The sequence below is a fragment of the Geospiza fortis genome, unplaced genomic scaffold, assembly GCF_000277835.1.
Source record: "Geospiza fortis unplaced genomic scaffold, GeoFor_1.0 scaffold98, whole genome shotgun sequence".
Classification (NCBI taxonomy): domain Eukaryota; kingdom Metazoa; phylum Chordata; class Aves; order Passeriformes; family Thraupidae; genus Geospiza; species Geospiza fortis.
In genome coordinates, this window is record NW_005054306.1 from 1,432,451 (window position 1) to 1,454,134 (window position 21,684).

At 43.3% G+C, this 21,684-nt stretch overlaps 1 protein-coding gene and 1 non-coding gene across 3 annotated transcripts in view; both read left to right on the forward strand.

Moving 5' to 3' along the window:
* The window catches only part of LOC102033761 (protein eva-1 homolog C), a 177,111-nt gene that overhangs the window by 121,395 nt on the left and 34,032 nt on the right, over positions 1 to 21,684 (forward strand). The gene's annotated exons all lie outside the window — the stretch shown is intronic.
* On the forward strand, positions 2,071 to 2,142 carry TRNAC-GCA. The gene has a single exon. It is a non-coding gene; the product is annotated as a tRNA-Cys (tRNA).

The window sequence follows — 21,684 nt, forward strand, 5'->3', positions numbered from 1 at the left end:
TCAGTACTGCTGGATTTACTGAATCTCTGTGCTATCTCCTGACACTAACATTAACTGAATACATCAGGAAAGGGGCGAATTTTTAGGGATATGGGAAACAGGAAAATCTTAGGAATGAAACTTGGGAAACCAAATCTGCCTGCTGTGTTTGTCATGCAATTAGTCAAGGAGCTGGCTCACAAAGTTGTCTCTGAAAACCAGAAGAATCAAATGAGAACCAGGGGACAGAGGAAAATATGTTGTATTGATCTTTACAAATGAGCAGCAGTCATTAAAAGAGTTAGTAACTATCCAATAAATTTGGCTTCCATGTCTAGTGAAGGAGTCTAAATAAGGAAGGAAGAAGAATTTGCTGTGCCATGCATTCACATGGAGCCATATGTATATTAGTGAACCCTCAAGAGAGTTGCCAAAATGGAATGTAAATGATGGAAAAAAGAGGGGGTGAATTTTGTTGTCATGGAATACTGGAGAAAAGACTAAACAAAGTAAATATGTAAGCTATTATAGCAAACCTCATTCCTGGTGAAGAAGAGTTTATTGAATTTTCTGTGTGACTCAGAGCACACTTTAGTTATTAGTTTGATTCCTTTAGTAGCATGTAGGAAGTATGCTGCCCCTCTACACATGTTGACTTCACCATTGAAAAGGAACATGGATGACACACACATTGATTTGTAGGAAGAAAGTCCAGACAAAACTTAATCACTTAGCTTGATCCAACTGCAGGCCAAGTAGATGAAAAGAATATGGTCATTTAATCTGTGTAAATAAGGTGTCTATTCATGTACTGAGGCAATTAATTGTATTGTTTCGTGAAGACTGAGCTGAAAATTTAATTTAAATTGACTGGAGATGAGGATTATAAAGCAGACTGAAAACAGGCTGGAGGCACCAGAAACACATAGCAATGAATAAATGCCAAGACTTGGTGGAAGATACCTCAGGGGAACAGAAGGGAACAATGTTAGACTGCTTTTGTTTAAGAACCCTATTTATGGTTTGGAAGGAGGGTTGGCTATGGTAGCTCATTGTGGGATGGTGCTCATCTTGGGAGAGATCACCTTTTCCAAAGCACTCATACTAGTAACTTTCGATGTGGCAAACTTTGGATGAATCAAAATCACAGCAAATGGTGCCAAAAAGTTCAGTCTGGGGACCTTACCCAAAGTCCCAGTGAATGTACCTGTCTGTAGGTGCTTTCTACAGAAATCTCAGTCCATGTGGTCCACCATTTAGAGCAAACAAATTCTCTTAGTTTCTATTAGGCTTCAGCCTCTCCCATTTATTTATTTAGTGTTTGTCTGACTTTTCTTGCATTGGATTCTCCAAACCAGAGCCTCCTGGCTGACCCCATGGACATGCTGTTTCACTGTCCTGGTGTTTGAACACATATTGTGATTCCAGCAAGAATCTTGATACTAATAAATATTTCAGACAGAGAGCTGGTGATACAATAGGGACCTGTAGGATCTCTGTTTCCTAACTAACTTTACTGTTCTCCAGCCTGTTTCCAGAGGCCAGGGAATTACTCAGTGAAAGCTGAACTTCAGGACTGTCCGTTGGGAATTATCACCATTGCCTTGAGATGGGGATTCAGGCCCTGGAGTCATCAGGCCACTGTTGCTTCTGATTGTGGGTGTTCAGCTACCCTGCTGAGGGGACAAGGGCATGGTGCTGGCTGAGAAAAGGGATGGACAATGCAGCTGGCCTTGCTGTACACATCTGGGCAAAGGAGCTGGACAGGTAAGCCTGTTCCATATCTGGAAAGGAGTGCAGGGAACAAGTTAAAGGGAACGCAGAGCAATTTTCCCATAATTTTGCAATTCATTGGCTGGCACAGTCCAGCACTACCTGTAAGGTTCAGTTTTTATTTGTTCATAAGACATTGCTGAGCTACTCCAGAAGTCCTACACCCCTGTGTGTGTCTTGTACAAGGCTCAGGAAGAAATACAGTGAGGTTGCTGTGCTGGACCAGTTCTGCAAGACTGGCTCATATTCATATTGTGAACTCCCTGGGGCAGGGAATGTCCTAATGGGTTTCATTTACAGAGCAGGAATAGTCAGGCAGGGGGTATAGCTCAGTGGTAGAGCATTTGACTGCAGATCAAGAGGTCCCTGGTTCAACTCCAGGTGCCCCCTAAGATGCTTTTTTCTTTAGGCCAGACATTAGAAAAACAACTCTTTATTGTGTGGGTGGTGAGGAACTGGAGCAGGTTCTCCAGAGAAGCTGTGGATGCCCCATCTCTGGAAGTGTTCAAGGCCAGGCTGGATGGGGCTTGGAGCAACCTTGCCTAATGAAAGGTATCCCTGTCTATGGCAGGGGATTGGAATGAGAGGATCTTTAGAGTCTCTTCCAACGCAAACAATTCTTTTGATTTTATGATTTTTTGTGGTTTTAAGGAAATACACATGGTGTTTAGACACTGAGTATCAGGATCGAGATTATGAAGGAAATTAAAGCATGAGCAACCAAAGGGACAAGCCACAGCCAAAAAGCAAGTAAAGATGGAGAGAAGGAGTGAGTGTTAACCACAGGAGCATCTTTATTTCAACCCCTGCAAGAATCTCCATTTTCTCTGCACAGTCTTCTGGTTTGGGTACAGATACCGCAATCTTAGGATCAAAAATGCCAAATTTCCCTCTTTTTCTCCAGTGCTTGGCTGAAGGAAACATTCCTCACATATTCCTGTGCTTAAGTGAGCATTGGTTTAGGTCTTGAGTGGGAGGGATGACTAAGGACTAAGAATTAATTGCTTGATTCATTCTCTGATTACTCTTTACAAGTATTAGAAAAGGTGTTATTATCTGCTGAAAGATCATTATTTTAATTGTGCTTTGATGAGAAGAGAAAACAAGGGAATCAGTTACTCCATTAGTAGTGTATTAAAGACAAATGCAGAATCCCATGAAACTTTTCCCAAAGATGACATTTATTAGGTTGTAAAACAACCTCCCACAGAAGCATTTGAAGCCCTGTCACTTAACTGATAAATTATTGAGGCCAAGAGGCCATAAGACCTCCCTAAATTAATTGCTGTTTGAACTGGAGTGAGAATTAAAAGAAGTTGGTTGGAAGATTCCCAGTGACTGTAAGTATCCCACAAAATTGTCAAAGAAACCAGATTTGTATCTGTTCTGAATGTCTAGATTTAACTTCTACCTGCTGGCCACTACGAGATCTTTTAAGGTTGAAGGAACTTCGTTAGCTAATTCCAGTTCTCTCTTTGACTACTTATAGTCTGTGATTAAGAAACCTCTCAGCCTTATTTTTTGTAAAATTAAAGAGGTAAATCTTCTCATATCTTTCTCCATAATGAAGTTTCCCAATTCTTTATTCGTTCTTGTGTCTTTTCCCTCAATTATTTTTAGTTCCTCAGTACCTGCAGCCTTTAGAATAGGCTCTGAATACCAGCAGCAGTTGCACCAATGCCAGGTTGGGTTGTTATATAATTTCTTCACTTCTTCTACTTGGTATTACATCTCTAGTACATGCATTATGCTGCTGAAGATGTCTATGTTACACCACTTAGATTCTATTACTTTCTAGGCTTTTCCCAGTTTGCTTCTGGCCTCCTTTCTCATGCCTGAGAAGCAAGTTCTCCACTGTTTAATCTTACATTCAGGACTTTACTGAAATTCATACTCTTGGCTTGTGTGCAGTTTACTGAATTCCTCTCTGGATTGTTTTGCTTTATTGTCCTCTGTATTCCACAAATTTACTAAATAATAGTCTAACCTTTTCTTCTGTGTCAGCAATAAAAACACTAAATAGTAACTGGTAAGATAACATCTATAAGGGGTCGAAGTTCACTTGCTGAGTGAACATTTGCCATTTATTATTTAATTTGGAAAGGTATCAGCTGGTCTCCAATTAATCTACAATGTACTATGTTTATTTTAAACCAGCCAAGTATATTACTCAAGGATTCAAATTTGGTGCTCTTCAAAAGCCCATTGCCTCAACACTATTACTTTTATCAAGCTCATTTGTAGGCTCATCAAAACATGAGACTGGATTAATTAATAAGACTCCTTTTCCATTACATGTTGTTAATGTATATTAATTATTTATTTGTTGAACCGTGTCACGGATGTTCTGGGATTTTGCCCGTGATTGATGTGCTGCAGACAAGCCCAGGATGACAGGTTTAATTACCCCTTTTTAATGTGTGTGGTGTATGGAGACCATCCACTTATTTACCTCCTAAAATCTTCCTCAAGTTTCAGGGAAGCATTGTGTTGCAGTGAGCTGGACACATACATAACAAGCAGCTACTGGATTTCACTAAGGGATTTTAATTTTTAATACTACTCTAAATGTGTCTGTTGGTTTTTATTATTGTATCATGCTCCCTTCTGAGTAGCTGTTTGCATACAGAATCTCTTGGGCATGTGCTTCTTGAGAGAAGAGACAGGAGCAATCTTTGAGATGATCACCTGACCTGGTCTGAACCCAACTATGTTATTTTTCATTCTTTTCCTGCACCCATCAGATGAGCATGGGAACATCTTCTGGTAGTGCATTAGTCAAAATGATCATACATCTTTCAACTATTGTTTTTATAACCTCTCCTCTGGGGAAGAGTGTTTGAAGCGCAGCATATTATTTTCTTAGGATTTTAAGGCAGTTTGACTTTTGTGAAATGTGTATCCTCTTACGTCTTTTAGAATCACAGCATCATTAATGTTGGAAAAGACCTTTCAGATCATTAAGTCCAACCATTAACCCAGCACTGCCAAGCCCACCACTAAACCATGTCCCTCAAAGCCACATCACTTCTTCTAAATATCTCCAGGGATGGAGACTCCACCACTGCCCTGGGCAGCCTCTTCCAGTGCTTGACAACCCTTTCAGTGAAGACAATTGTCCTAATATTAAATCTAAACCTCCACTGGTGCAACTTGAAGCCATTTCCTCCTGTCCTATCACTTGGTACCTGGGAGAAGAGACTCATCCCCAGCTTGTTATAACCTCCTTGCAAGTACCTCTGCCTTTTCCTCATTCTTTGTCATTATGCTCTCCTCTGCTTCCAGTAAAGGATGGAGATTCCTGACCCTTCTTGGGTTGGTAATATATTTATAGAAAGATTTTTTTAAGAGCAGTAGCTGTACTTTAATTTCACATAACAGATGCAAGAGAATTGAACCATGTATCTTTAGTGAAAGGGAATGGGATTTGAAGTAGTCTGCAGTTTCTAAAGGAATTCATTCCACCATTTTGATAAGTCCCTCTTTTCTTTTCCCATTGATCCAGAGGATCATAATTGCTAACCATTGTCTTCTTCTGGTCCTTGACTATGTCTTGGAGATGTCCTAAGTGAAGGCCACCAAGATACGGGTACAGAATTCCAGAGTTCTTCAGGCAGCTGGAATAGACAGTGGAGGAGAGATTTGCTGTGCCATGATGCTCTCAGCCAGATGAGTTTCTTGTATCAAATATCTCTGTGCCCATACCTGTCCCATGGATATATCCATCTCTCCATCCTGACATGACAGACATTACTCAAAAATAGCAGAGGATGGGAGCTTAGCATCAGCATTCCCTGTCAGCTCAGCTACTGCCTGTTGGAAAGAAACCTTCATTCTCTGAGGCACTGGGGATTTCAGGTGGAAGTGTTACTGTGGCATAAATTAGGAAGGGGGAACATTTGATTCAGGAATCTTAGCTCAGAGTGTGGAACATATTGGCAAAGCTGAGTTCTGGGTATGCAGATGGGCCAATGATTAATGGCTAAAGCCCAAGAAGAGCTGCATTATAAATGGAGAGATTTGTGTTATTTCTCACAGAATATGACAGCACTTCTTTGCAATGGCCAGTTTTGATACACACTAATAACCAATTGGGGCAAAATTTATAGGCTTCAGGGAGGTCAGATGGGTTTTATTTTATTTGTCCTGGTGGTTTTTTTTTTTTTTGTTTGTTTGTTTGGTTTTTTTTTCCCCATTCCTATCAGCTTGCTTACATGTTAAGCCCCTTGCTCAAATTCATCACCTTCCTGAAGGTAGAAATGCAACTCTGAGATATTGAAAACAATTAAAGCTTAACATGACATGATTATAGGCATCTATAGGCATCTAACTAAACTCCTTAAGATCAGCAACTCCCAAAGTTTCCTATTTTTGAAACACTTTTTGGGACCACAGTACAGTTTCCCTTTGCACATCAAGGTCTATGATCATTCTAGTATGGGACTCAGGATCCATCCTGGTTTGGGAGCCCCTGTTCCTGCCCTGTAGGGAGTAAACACTTTCCTTGCTGAGCCCCTTGTGTCACAGTCTGCACTTTCTATAACCTCCATTAAAAATGAGAAAGCATCAGCAATGCAATGCAAGAGAAGGAAGGATTTAATCACTCCTCTGTCTGTTCCTACCTTTTCAATTTTCAAGAACAGGATCCTTGATCTGTTTTCTTCTATAGCACATGGGACACACTCATGGCTAAGTATTTACTGGATGGATTTAGATTTGGGAACAGATCTTTGGAATCAAGAGCATGGAGAATTTTGCAGGTCACCCAGTCAGTTTTGCACCTTGATTTAAATAATTGTTCATTTAAAATCTATGTCACTTTCATCAGCCTAGTGCAGCGAAGATGATGTTGGTATCTGTGGTACAAACTGACTGAAAATCCATCCTGTTATTAATAAATGGTGTCTGCAAACACGGTGGCATTTTACTGTTCTTCAATATTTGCCCGCTTTTGGCTGTGCTGTGGAAAAATAATGCCTGCTGGAGTGTTTCTGCCTCTGCCTGTCTTCTGCTTGTGACCTGACATGAACTGGTTTATGTAATGCTCCCTAGCAGCAGTGCTGCTGCTGGAGACAGGGTTGTTCCTGTGGCCAGAGGTAGCTCCACATCCAATTTAGAGGTTTTTTTAGCCATTCAACTTAACAAATGCGATGCCAGGAAGGAGAAGGTTTTTCCAGCAGTGTTTTATCTCCAGCTCCAATTTAGGTGAGCTTGGTGAGAAGGGCTGTGTTTGTTCTTTGTCTTGCTCTCTGTTGCCAAAGACTCCTCATTTTCTTGTGCTCAGTTCCTCCTCTCCAGCAGATAAGGTGAATATTGCAGTGAGGTGACTCCTGTTTGATAGGTGTCACTGTGTGGGTTGGGAAGATCTGATGCCTTAGCTCAGGATGGTGGCGTTTCAGTCAGTTGCCTTCACAGCAGCATTGCTACAGCAGTCCAAGGCTCTGCAGCTGACGTTTCATGGCTGTGGTGTCATCATCTCTGCAGGAATCAGTTTCAATGTGACATAATATACAACATTATTTAGTTTCAGGCCAGGAATTTTCTTCGTAATTTGTGTTTGTGGAAGCCATGATTTCTTTAATGTAGCACAAATCTAACATATGCAGGGAATAGACATCCTCCAGATGTGCTTCCCGGCCTAAATCCAGGTCTAGAAATCCATACCATACTTCATTCAAGAGCAGCAGAAAGAGGGCCTGGATACCCCTTGATTTCTTTGAGCTGCCTTCATATTTCAAGAGCAGAGGCTTTGCAGCATGAAACTGTAACTTAAGGATAGTCCTTTGCTGATTTCAAGCACTCAGTTCTTTGAATTTTAAGAATTAAGTGCTCTTGGGGTGGAAGTGATGTGTCTCAGCTGAAGTCTATTTTAAAGTAATCTGCTGGTGATCAATTGTCTATGACCAGACATCTGGCAAGAATCATGTGGCAAGAATCAAATCTGTAAGTCCAATATAACCCCCTGAGAGGAGTTGAGACTGCACCAGTGGAGTGTGTTCCCTGGGACAGCAATTCTGACTCATTTCCAGGCGACAGACTTATGCATCCACACACAGCAGACCTCAGACTGCAGCACTGGGCACCAGGTATTCTGCTTGGTTTTTCTCAGATGCTAAAGCCTATATATAGGGCTTTCCCCCCCTCTCTTTTCTTTCCTCATTGTCTTTTGTTCTTAATTTTCTCTCTTCTCCACTCCACTTTCTATATGGGTAAAATGACACATCTCAGCTTAGAATTTATATTCACATGTACTTGTCTCCTGTTCATGCTCATGATGGCTTAGAAAGCCTGAAGGGATATTCTGTAATTCAGTGTCCATTCATGTGTGTTTTCAGTACTTCCCATTAAACAGCAGCATGCAGAAATGTTGGCAAGAACAGAGATAACAGAAATGCTGTCCTCGCTATTCCGGGGAGTACAAAGCAGGCATTACAGGGACAAAATTGACTTATTTTCTTCAGGGACATCTAATCACTTCAAAGGCTCTCCCTCTGACTGCCCAGTTTTTCAATTTTCCCGTGAGCTCTTGCAACCTGGAATTGGGAGTGTTTGGGCAGATGGTGTCAGAGACACCTCAGCTGTCATCCCTGCCAGGGAAGCTCTGAGAAGTGCCATGAAACTTGACTATATCCCTGTTTATATTCCCTACATCCCTGTCTATATTCCTAGAAAATACAGAATACAGTATGACATGGGCATGTTTGGGCTGGCTCCACACAGAGTAAGACTGACACCCACGGAACCTCCAAGCTGATGTGCCTCTGGATGGGGTCCATCTGTTCAGCAGACAATGTCCCTTCCATAATTTCACTGCATCTGGACCAAGCTGGTGCATCTCCCTACCAAGTGCGGTCCTGCAGCATGGCTTAGCAAAGCTTGGTAGGGCATCAGCTTGGAGTTCTCTTCGTATTGTGACACAAACCAGATAAAAGCTACAGGGCAGCATCCAAATTTGTATTTCACCTGGGAGCAACCTCAAAGGCATTCACAAAGTGCTCTTCTGTCCTCTCTTTTTTAGGTGTCTGTTATACCTCTGGCTCTCATGAATTAAGGCAAATTTTGCCTTATTGGCAAGCTACCTCATTTTAATAACCCTTTATTTTCAATTTGCAGGGCATAAGCATCACTTTGGTTTGCTTCAGATGGCCAGGGCTGTATTCTACAGCATAAAAACTACTGGTAGAAAGCAGGGAGTGGAACTGATTCATCAGTAATAGCATCTCAAATGCATTTATTTATTTCTTAAGTGCTCTGGGAAATGCTTTCCTTGAAAACCACAAACTGTGACACATGTGGATTGATTTTTGTGGGTTTTGCTGAATATAGAAAGCAACAACTCTGTATCTAGAGTGATTGGAGGCATGGAGACCTTGCTGACACCTCAGTGGCATAGGATCATTCAAGCAGGATAAGGTCATACCAGAAAACTTGCAGGAATCTCAAAGCAGGATCTGACAAACCTTGCAAGATCAAAACCATCAATGTTCTGCATGCATTCTCCTTTCCAGCCTCTGGAGCCTACTTCCTCAAAACGAGGTTAAAGGAAGAAAGGTACTTTAAAGTTCCTCTTTGTAAATGAAATCATAATTGATGGAAAATTAAAGCAATTGATGTAATATAAACCTCCTGGTAACTGGAGAAGGTGCTACAGAGGCTTCCCAGCAGTTATACATCAAGAAACATTCTTAATCTCCTAGATAATGTGGAAAAGGAATGATATTTATTATCTACATGTCCTTACAAGCTGAGGATGCAGTTTATAAAACTGTATTTGGCTCCCCCTCCTTTTCCTCCTTTATTGTAATCCTTCACCATGGATCATTTTACATCCAAACTCACCTTCATCTGTTATCGTACTTTGGTGATTTATCGGCATCATGAAGTTCTGATTAATAAGGCTAGAAGGACATCCATCAGAAGAACTAAGAATCTGTGATCATTTCCTCTCAGGCTCTCATTAGCTGTGGCTGTCCTTCTGGGAGTTTTATCTTTGTCTTTCTATTTCCAGACTAAAGCACATGAGGCTTAAAAATAATATCCTAAGATTAATCTTTTGTTTCTCTTGCTTTTTAAAACCTTTGGTCAAGATGGAATATGATCTCCATGCTGTCAGCTGAAATAAGTAGAAACAACCCAAAGTGTACAAATACACTCCTAATGAATGAGCAGGCAAATCAGAATAATAGATGGCTTGATTCAGCCTCCTTCATTCTAGATGGAAAATACAAAGCTCTACAGATAATCCTATGATCATATAAAATATTTGTGGGGTAGATAGGAATTACACTCAACAGTGTCTTTTCCAAGAGAACTTCCTTTTTCTTTATGTTGCTTTGGTTTTTAAAATGACATGAGTTGTGGTGAAATACCCCTCTGGTACTTTCAGGTTGCTGTGCTTAGTGAAGTGGGAAAGGTTTTGTTTCAGAGTTTCTATACTAAGCTCTCTTTTTAATGAGACACTCCTGGGTTAAAAATACCTTCTGAAAGCAACTTCCCACGTCTTTCCTACATCAGTGACAGATTGGAGCAGAAAATGTGGAGTACTCCTGAAAGTGATAAGTTGAGGTTAGAGGTCTAGCCAAAGTCAAGTGCAAGGGAGTTTCAGCTGTAGAGAGCTGATGCTTTGAATGATAATAATGTGATTAATGTTTCTAATGTAAGTGGGTTTGGGAGTTACAAGGACTTGCAGCAACAGCTTGGATAAGAATGGTGAAACCGGCTTTTAGAGTTTTATTTATAGCACATTCATTAGGTTGGGCAAAATGGACAACATGTGCTTATGTGGTTAATGATAAATCCATATGAGGACTAAACTAGTCTGCTGAGGTATGAGAAAGCCATTTGTAGGTCAGATTTTTCTGGAGAGAGACAGACTTGAGAGAAACAATTCCTATCTGTTTGGGGGTAGGGGGAACAGGGAAAGGGGAGAAGAAGAAACCAGTTTTCCTCCTTTTGTAAAATACATAGGATGTTATGTAACATAAACATTACAGATCTTCATTAGTTTTTAAAGGTCATTTGCCCCTGAAGTTTATGTAGATGGCTTCATAAATGCCAAAAATAGCATGGGGAGGAGCAGATATGTATGGAAATTATTCAAATATTTTTTTATAAAATGGCAGATAATCTAATGTTAACGTATGAAAAATGCAAAAGCCAGAAAAGAATACATCTCTGCTGCATTATATTTTTTTCGTGTGGGATTCAGACAATCTAGAATGAAATTAAAGGTACTGAAGGAAAAAAAAAGTTATATAAGATTATTCCTTCTGTTTGAATTCACCACACCTTAATCCTGCTGCTGTAAGCAGTTTAAGGTACTCTTTTAAACAGAAATAGTTTCCCCAGGTGAGAGTATAGTTAATAAACCCAGTATTTTGGCATATGGTTCATGTTGTGGCTTTAGTTTTAGATCTGCCAAAAGGATCAAAAAAGATTGGTTCCTCTTCTCTATTCTTATCCAGGGTTGTGCTGGTCCTTCAGCCACAGGTCCCACTGGTTTCCACCAGAGACCATGATGCACTCTGGACTGAAAAAATAAAAAAAAGAAATAAAAGCAAGAGAAATACAAAGTAGTAAAAGAAAACCCTTATAAATTCCCTTTACGTAGCAGCCAAATGCATAAGTTTCACGCTAGAATCTCAGTAGTTGCATGCTGCACATCCTCACAAAAAGACAGGCAAAACCTGTCCATTTGCAACAAGCCATTTCCCTTCTCTACTCTTATTTCTAGGTAGAAATGGAAATGTGATGTTCATTTTCAAGGAAACAAGTTACTGAGTGAATACTCTCAAATGTGTTCCCCTACCTCTACTGGGTGTTGCTGCAGGTGCTATTTGTGAATGAGCGCAGATTATCAAACACACTTTCAGAAAAGCTGACTGATTATAGTGAGTATTTTTAGCAAGAGAAAATGGCACCTAGTGCAGAGATATTTAATGAGATATGTGTATATGTACAACAAAAACAAGTACAGGAAGGTCTTTCAGATTAATTCCCTTTGAAAAGTCATTTATTACTCTCAAGACAGTCAGTTAATAAAATACATGGTGGCTTTCCCCCTCCCTTGACACCCTGTAACCCAGAGTGGATCCCTGCTGAGAAGATGTACTTTAGTGCCACACAGCACCTTGGGCTCCAGTGGCAACTGCATGAAAACTTAATGGCCTAATCAGAGTTTACCTCATTTAGAGGCTACACAAGATGACTTGTTTCTGACATCAAAAGTTGTGACAACACTATTATTATATTTATTTTATAGATATGAAAGAATCCTTGTTTTGCTCTGACAGGTAAACACATATCTTATTTTTTGCCCCCTTGGTAGACACAGAAAATTAGGTGCAGAAATTGCAGTAATTAGCTAGGCTAATAATTCCTGGTGCAGGAGGGTCAGCTCCAGAGGGGATTCATCTCACCTGTGTTAAACTGTGTTTGGATAAAACAAATTATCCTCCACAAGGGCCAGTCTCTCGCTCTCTATTAACCAGAGAGGGTCATTACAGATATTTAGCTCAGATCTACCCTTGAGCTGCCTGAGCACAGTGCAGATACATCCCACCCCATGGATGAAAACACTGGTTTTTTGAATGACAAGTAAGGACCAAGCTCTAGGAATAGATGTGCTCCTTAACTTGGAGAGCTTACAGACAAAACCCAGTGTCTTAAATACAAGAAGTAAGGATGTTAAAGCTGTGTGGAAAAGTCTGAGACTCACAGGGCAAGCCTGTATTTACCCAAGGCTTCCGGATGAAGAAAAAGTCTTGGGGTCTTTTGAGTAACTTATCATTCTGAAATAAGCTGTATTTAGTTTATTGGTTAAGTTAATTAAACAGCACCAGGGCCCTGCCACTGGAAAACTTTTATGGTGTTAAATGTTATCATGGTCCCTGTTTATCCCAGGGTGGGATATCAAGTCTCTGGCATAGCTTGACCAGTAGCATGACACAGAGATTGTTCCCAGCAGGAAGTCTGCATGGAGCCATTCGTTTTTGGAGGTTAAGGGCATTTAGCCCCCGCTGTGCATGAGGCTGTGCCTGCTGGCCCTGGGACCAAAGACCAGCCCTGACCCTGTTTAGTTAATCTCTTCCTCTTCTCATTTTGTTATTTGACCTCTTCACAATCAGAACTATGGGGAAGCAACTATGGTGTGATGGGTTCGATGCAGGGCTAGCCTTACTTTGAAATAATGTGGTGCTATCTAATTCCCTTCTGCTGTTCTCTCTAATCTGTAAAGACCTCACAAATCTGATTTTGGCCTGGTTACCCTAATCTGCATCATGGGCTGCCCAATTCACTGACTTCAATGGGCCACACTGGACTGTGTCAGGATTTGGAGCTGATACTTGGTTTTTTGAGCTGGTTGAGCAAACAGATCTGCAAGATCTCTTCTTGACAGTGCACTAGCTCTGATCTGAAAGGAAACACAGCTTTAGACATCTGTTTTAAGGGTAGAACTATTCTGAGCTTATTTAAACTTGATACAAGGCTCTGTTTATATTTCTTTGATTAATTGAAAATAACCTCTCATTAGGGAAGTGACAACTGATACCGTACGATTGTGCTCAAGTCATTCACAGGAGCGAAAGAAATACACCAAGGGTTAGGCAGGTCAAAGCCCTTGTTTGGATCAAAGCATATGTTGAACACTGTATAAATGCCAAATCTGAAAGTGTTTTGTGTTTAAGGTTGAAGTTTGGAGTAAAATGATACTATAACAATAAATCCCTAATTCAGCTTGTTAGGTCGCTACTGCATTCACAAAGGCACAGCAAAGAGAGAGATGAATCTGATGGAGCAACTGGATAGGAGTCCAAGTCTGTTAAAAATTTACAGTATAGGTGAGGTAATACCACATCCAGGTCTGGTAGGCACATTTGAAAAAGAACTCTAATGCAATGGAAATGTATCTTGAAAGAGTGACAGGCATGGTTTGTGGTTTGTCCATAAATCTGCCTTACTGTGAGAGACTAAAAAAGCTCGGCTATTTTTATTTATTCAGGACAAGGTTATGGGATGACTTGTCTGTGGTTTTGTAAGGCTGAGCTTGCATGGCAAGGGAGCAGCAGGCTCCAGTTTCCAGTCAGAGCTGCGTGGCTTGGCTGCTTTCAACTAAAATATTGGAGGGTCCCCAGCTATGCCTAGGCTTGAAATACTCCTGCTGTTCTGGGGGCATACTGAGGATGGGCTGTACCTTGGTGGGCTGCAGCCTTCCCTGTCCATGCCTGATCTGCAGCTTCCTGGAGAGACTGGTGAGTGATGGCCAGGGTTGAGGGTGGAGAGGGAGGCCAGACAAATGCAGATCAGAAAGGCAGCCCTTCTTCTTGACAGGGTGATAGCCACTGAAATAACTTATCTGGGCTGGATTGTCCTTCCCTGAAAGCCTCTGATTTGGGGGCATGTGTCCTTGCATGATGTGCCATAATTTGTAATGATTTAGGTGTTGCTTTGGGACACCATTCTGTGGCTTCAGCTATGCAGGTGATCAGGCCAGGTGATGGAAATGATAATTTTATCAAATTATCAAATGAGTGATTTCACCTGCCCTTAAAATATTCCTATTAAATAGAAATACTTAAAAATTCTTGTTTTAGTGGGAATATTATATTCCTATAAAACTGATTGGTAAATAAAGAAGTCTCAGTGAGGCCATCTTTAGCATGAAAAAGGTAAAGTTGTAGGAAAAAAATCTCTTACCACTTTCATATTTGTAGGCAGAATGGCTATGTTTATATTTCCTTTCCAGGAAAGAGTTAAATCTGAGCTTAGACCTGGGTTCCAACTGTCCCTGTGGTTTACTATATCTGGTAGGACATCTTTCAGTAGGATGAGGAGTGATACAGCTTCTTCCAAACAACATTTGACCTTCTGTTCACTCTACAGTGACCTGATTGTGTGGGCATCTCATCCACCTTTCAGCAGTGGTGTGGGAACCAAATCAGGAAGATGTGGACCCCTTAGAGAGTCCCATGGGCTCGTCAAAAAGTTTATGGCCCTGCCCACTGCAAGGACAGGGATTTGCAGAGAGCCCAGAGTCAGGCTATGTCTGGGCTGCCTGAGAAGGACACATTTTAGGCTTAAAGGATACTTTAAAAACTGCAACCAAGTTCAATAGCTGCTGTGCCCTTGCACCCAGCATGTAGAGAGCTGTTCAGAGGGTTTGCCTTGCTGGAAGGTTAGAGTGGATATTAGGAAAATAATCCAAATAGATTAGGAATGATGCTATTAGAAAATCCATTGGATTGGATATCAGGAAAAATTTCTTCACTGGAAGGCTGGTCAGGCACTAAAACAGGTTGGTCAGGGACATGGTGGAGTCACCGTCTTCAGAAGTGTTCCCAAAATGTGTAGGTGTCATGGCTGGGGATATGGTTTAGTGGTGAGCATGTTGTTAGTAGAACTTGGTGACATCTCCATTACAACATTTCATTCCATGGCGACATTCTTCCATTACAAAGTTTTACTGTATCTTGATTAGTAATCACTACATTGGTGAGATTATTCTGTGATTTTTTTTTTCTACTAATACTCTTTTTTCAGCCTTTTGACTTCAGAATTCAAAGACCAAGGTATGAAACGCCTTGAGGTATATGCTCATGGGACATAAAATCTTAATGACTTTATATGATTCTGAAGTGTCCATCCAGCTTTGTTCAGTAAAGGCAGTTCCTTGCATCCATCCAAGCAAAGGTTTGACCACACACTCAATGTGATTTTCTGCCTCTGTGAGCCGTGCCACTGGCACATCTCGTGGGTGCCTGGGCTGTCCCTTGTCCTGTCCCGGGCCGTGTGCTCCTGTCCGGGCTGGGCACAGCCCCAGGAGCCCGGCCCGTCCCCCTGCCCCGGGAGCCGCGGGCAGTGCCGCATTTCGGAGCGGCTCCTAGGGCAGCAGCTGCCGCTCAGGATGCAGGGGGACCTCGCTCCTGCCTCCTGCCCTCCGGCACACGCTGGAGCATCCGAGAGCTTGGAAAAGCCAGGAAACTGCTGAAAATGGCATTTTGCTCTTAGTGTCTAACATCATCGCACCACTCCTGCTCAAGTAAATAAACTCTGATGGGAATCCCGCCCCTACCCCCTTCATTCCTTGCTTTAATAAAACTTGTCACAGTGATTTTTTTTCCAGTCAGCAGATTTTTACGCTGGTTAACGAGGGGGAAAAATTTCTCTTCCCCCCCCAGCCACCCCCAGTTGCCTCCCCTCTCTTTCATGTCAGGGGCCAAGTTTGGATTGGAGCCTGGTGAAGTTTCTGTGTCATTTCCTGTTGCTGCCCTCCCCGACACTCGCTCCGCGCTCCAGCCCTCCCGCAGACGCGCAGGGCGTCCGCCCTCCCTTCTTCCCTCCCCGCTGCAGGGAGCGCCAAGAAGCCGAACGCTGGAACAACTTTCTTCTCTCCACGCAGCCCGCGGTGCGTCCCAGGCTGCTGGGAACCGGAGGCGGTGAGAGCAAACCCATCCTTCTCCCGCAAACTTCGCCCGCTCCTGCTGTCCGAGCAGGAGGTGGGCAGCGAGGGGCCGCGGATGCGGGTGCTGGGTGTTTGGGTGGGCGAGGGCTGCGGGGGGACGGGGAGGGACAGGGAGGGGACAGGAGCTCCGTGAGCGCCTCACTCCGTAGGACAGGTCAGCTGCGAGGGCTGGCATTGGTGCTGTTGTGCTGGTGGCTTGATGCGAGTGACGGAAAAAGGGCTGTTGAACAGAGTGGGAGAGCGGCACGGGGATGTTCAGAAGCCGGGCAGGCAGCGAGAGGAGGTGAGGCGAAGAGCAGGGGCTGCTCAGCCTTTTCTCTTACGTGTTTGTCTTCCACCTTCAGTTTAGTGCTCACAGGTTTTTCCCAGGGCTGGCTTGCGGCAGCGTTCACGGGGTTTATGAGTGTGTCCAGTCCAGGGGATTGCTTTTCTGAGCAGAAAAAGCTGATACGTGTGGAAATCTGTGTTATCCTCGCTTGGAGGAGCGGGCACGACTCAACTGGCATCTGTAAAATCCTGCCTGTGTTGCCTTTCCTCTGCCATTGCCTTATTTGCTCGCTGAACACACGTATATTTGGTAGGAAAACGACACAAATGCTTGTGCTTTAAAGTGGAGCAACTGTGACTTCATGTACTATTTCTGTCATTTCTGACTCGTTCAGTCTTGACTGTTTCTTGGACAAACAAGGCATAACAAAGTGACGGATAAATCCCGAAGCATGTGCTGGAGCCGGTTCCTGGAGCTTCCAGAGTTAAAAGGTTTTCTTGAACTCACTGTCACAGGGCAGTAAATCTCAATGTGTCAGTAAGCAAGGGAGAAAAGCGCTTGCAGAGCATTGCACACGGGCAGATAGAGTCTGTTCTGCACAACTCCGGGTCCTCACAGGCAGGATCAGCTCCCAACACCTCCAGCTACCCAGCAGCATTTAGAAAGGTCAATTATATGTACAATATTTACCAGCTAATTGTAAGTGGGGCAATAAAAACCTTGGAGTTGGCCCCAGGAGAAATGATCCCCAGGCGTTGTGTATGGTGTGTTTACCTCCCAGTCACTGCTTGATTCATGTTGCTCCCTCAGCTCCCTCTCGTTTTATGCTGGTTTGGCAGTAGAGTTCTCTCTGTCCCTCCTTCCCTAATGAGAAAGTGGTGGAAAAGGTACAAGATGGTTTATGTAGGAAAGGGGCTTTGGGCTCACTCTGGGCACTTCAGTCCCTCTCCCCTGCCCCCAGCCAAGGCACATCTCCTCCCATCGCTGGGCAAAGTTCAAGCTCCCTGTCCAGCCTTGGCACCCCTCGTCTTGCTGCCATAAGCAATAGGGGACCCAGGGGACATTTACTGACAGCTTTGCCTGGAGCCAGTTTCTAGGTAAAAGCTCAAAGTTTCTTTCACAGCTCTTCCTTGAAAGGCACTTTTTTTTTTTTTTTAATTGAGTTGAGTAGGAAATCCTTTTTTGGGTCTTCCAGTCTCCCAGACTTTTTCTGAGTGTTGTGCTACTGGAGGATTTAACAAAAACTATTCACTTGCAGTATTCTCACAACAGGCTTATACATGTACTAGTGAGGTGGTCTTGAGGATCTGTGCTACCACGCAGGGCTTGATCTGAGACAGCTTCTGGGCGTTGCTGGAGTTCAGGAAGGGCCAGGACACTCCAAAGGCGGTTTGGATGTAGTCACCTTGTTTCAGAGTGTAAGGGAGTTTAATAATATGTAGCCGTCAGGCTGTGCCAATTGGCTTCAGGGCTGAAGAATGGGCTTTGGCAGGGGTTAGTTTACTAGCAGAGACATACATAGCCAGAACTGAGTAATGAGCTCATGTAACAGAGGGAGGAGAGAAACTGTAGCAGGAGTTGCTCTCAGCACCTCCTAGGAGCCCAAGAAACAGCATTTACCTGGAGCTGTGCTCTGTATTCTGGATGTGAAAGAAAATGGGGTGACAGACTGGCATTTTCACAGGGGTTCAACAGGCAAGTCAGCTTTGAGGTGAATGGAATCATTGCCTGTGCAAGGTGGCTGGGGGGCTGACTGCACTTCAGGGGCTGCTTTGGATGCTTGAAGGGGGGTTAGGACCTCCAGGCCCTTGGAAATTCACCCATATATACAGCTGTTGAGAGATGAACCTCTGTCTCTAGTGCAGTTTTTGGGAGTGCATTTCTAAACTATCCCAAAACTTTACCTATGTGCCAGAGAGGTGAACATAATTTCATCCTTAATTCTTTTGGATTTAAATGTTAACCCTCTTCATTTTAAGCTGAGATCACCCTGCTGATTCCAGTGATGTTATTCTTCATTTACAGTAGTGGAAGGCAGGTAAAAATCAGTCCCTTAATATCAGTCTCTTAACATTTTTCTGACACAAAGGAGAAAGCACTCAGGGCGAGATCATGATGGGAACTGAAGGGTCTGAAGTACCACCAAGACTTTTCTGGCTTTTTTTTTCTTTCTTACTTGCCCTACATCTCAGCTTTTTCTTCTGTCAATAGAAATTTGTTCTGTGCATGAACAAAAGTTGGGTCCCTGTTTTTACACAGAATGCTGTAACAGCAGCAAACCTGGGGTCCCTGTCCTGTCTCTCTCCTTGTGTGAGCGTGCTCTCCACACCACACAGTGCTCGGGTAGCCTTGACAGATGAGCCAGGGGATGGCCATTCCAGTTCTGCTGCTTACCTTGGGCAAGTGCTCTGGAGCCCAACAGACTTTACTGTCTGGAAATATTTCCTGTTGCACAACATAAATTGTCTCTTTCAGTTTAATCCTGTTGTCTTAGATTACCTCACCAAAGTACTACCTTGAGTAAAGTCTCTCTTGACAGCCACTCCACTGCAGTGGGGGAACCAGTGCTCTAAGAGGCCACAAGGTGTGAAGACTCTGCAAGAAGGTGGGGTGGGCACATGCTTCCCTTCCCCCTTTCTCATCTTGCGCAAAGGCAGGGCAAACAAATCCTGCTTTTTAACATTGGGTCTGTGTGACTTCTCATCCCTAAGCCAGACCCCCTGCAGCTCCACAAACCCACCCTGAGACCCCCAGGAGAGATCTCCTATCACTGGTGGCTTCTTGTGGAGCTGGTGGTCCTTTTCTCTGAGCTGCTTTTTCCTGCTTCAGTGCTTGAGCTTGGTGTGTGCCCCCAGTCCTGCCCAAGGTTGCTCTGAGGATTCAGTGCTGCTGCCCACCAGCATGTTGGCTGCCATCTGCTTCAGTTTCTCACAGCTTCTCCTGGGGAACAGCAGCAGCATTTGGGGTAGCCTTGACCCAGTTTGTGGGTGCTTCCCAATCTCCCCAGACTTAATCAGAAACTGTGTTCGTCTGCTTTGCTCTTGCTCAGCTCCAGCTCTCGTGGTATTTAAATGCTGATGCACAAATTTAGGTAACATTTACACGCTCTAGTGAGTCTTCAGCTTGCCTGCACAAATTTCTTGTTTTCCTTCTTCTAATGCAGTGCCACTACCTGAGGACAGTTCTGCCTCCTTGCTCCAGGGAGCTGCTGATCCCTGCTCTGTTTATGGGACATGGCCATAGCAATGAGGATGTGTAGTGGAGATGGTCAGGATTGACCAGACCATATCCCTGCTGCTGGCCAAACACAGCCAAAAAGGTGCCTGGCTCCTTCCCTTCCCAAACAGAATCCTGTTTGCTTTGGCTATTTTTAAAGATATTTGCTGGTGGAGCCTGGAGCTCACTGTCAATCTGAGCCTTGCCACATGCAACACACAGCTCTTTAAAATGGATTATTGTGGAGATGGGAAGGACAGTTTTTGTTCTTCTGTCCACTGGCTTGGGGCTACCTGACATGATGGTGGTTGTGGCAGTCACTTGCTTCCCAGTAAATCAGCTAAAGGCAACAAACTTCTCAAAGTCAGAGGCTTTCCCTTTACTCCTGACTTCTGGACTTAGACTGGTGAAAAGGAGGTGAGAGGCCTCTGTATCCCATCAGCAATTCCCTCAATCATCCTCCCTCCCTGGAAGTGTTATTTTTGGTTAATTCATACAAGTCTGGGCCTCCTTGGTCTATCCTGTGGGAGGAAGCTCTAGGCTGGAATTTTGTAATAAAAGCCAGATTTTTCTCTGGAGGCAGAGTGGAGGAGGCCACTCCTGTTGCTCCTCCAGTTCTTGTTAGTTCTTGATCAGCTTAATCTGGCAACTGTGAGAGGTTTTCTTTCTCTGCTGAGAATAAATCTGGCTTCTGAGGAAGGTCAGTGTTGTGGTGCTCACTCTGAGATACCTTATTTCCACAGAGCCACTGGTGGAAATCACAGCTCAAGCTGTTTGGACCTCCTCTTCCTGAAGGAAGTTCCCAGCAGTTCCCTGGGTCTCTGAGTGCATCACAGGCCATTTGCACCCATGCAGAACCATGGCTTTCCTAAAAACAAGGAGTTTCCCTCCAGTGTCCTTGGCCAGAGTTAGTTTGCTCTTAACCTTAGGAGCGCAGGGCAGTCTGTCCCCTGCCACACCAGCAGAGGCTGGTTTTCACTGGAGTGAATAAGTTGGTGTACCTGCAACTGGGAGAGTTCTCAGAGGCGTTCTGTGGTTATGAAAAGAACACAGATCTGGCCTCTGATTTCCTCTGTGAGCACGATAATTCAGTGTTCTCCTCCTTCACTGACAGTGGCAATAGAAAGACCACTATTCCCTGCTCTCTTCTCTTTGCCTGTCCTTGAAGTTGGGGTTGTTTCCATAGGGGCTGGTGCAGTGAGAAGCTGAGAACATCTGAAGTTGCCATAATTTAAACATGCAGGTGCTAGCTTAAGTATATCCTGGGAGCTTACTAACTAAATTTGAGTTTTCTTCAGACCCAGTGCTAAGGATGGAGACAGCAGCTGAATCTGACCTATAATCCTCACTAGTACTTCTCACACTACCTGTAAGACAGTCTTTGGAGTTTCCCATCCAGGCTTTTTTCACTAACTTAATAAAATCTATCTTGTGCTCCTTTTATTTTACTAGCCACTGTGATTCTCCTCTGACATAGCCTAAACTATGCTTGGACTACTTTTTTTTTCCCCTTCTTTTTTATTAATGTATCCATGGACTGTATAGTCTTCAGAGATTAATTTTTCTTTAATGAAATCAGCCTCCTTTTCCTGGCTAGGGTACTGCATGAATGTCGCATTTAAATATGTGCTTTCAAGTCCAGTTCTTTCCCTCAGATATATTACTTTACACTACATTTGTCTGTGTTAAACTGCAGTGCTGATTTACTACATCAGTGACCATTAAAGACTCCAATCCCTCTGACTCCTGTTTTGTTGTTTCTCACTGTTTATTATCCACAATGATCTGATTTTTAGAATAGTTGGCACATTTTAATCTGAAGTTTCTTAATTACTTTCCTCTGCTTGATACAATGGTTGCAATTAGATTAAAGTGTATTTAGTGGATTTGGATCGCAGAGCAAGTACAAAACGCTCTCCTGGGAGCCATGAATGTCACAGCAGTGTGTGGTGCCAGGTGTGCGCAGGAATGAAGGAGTAAAGATGTG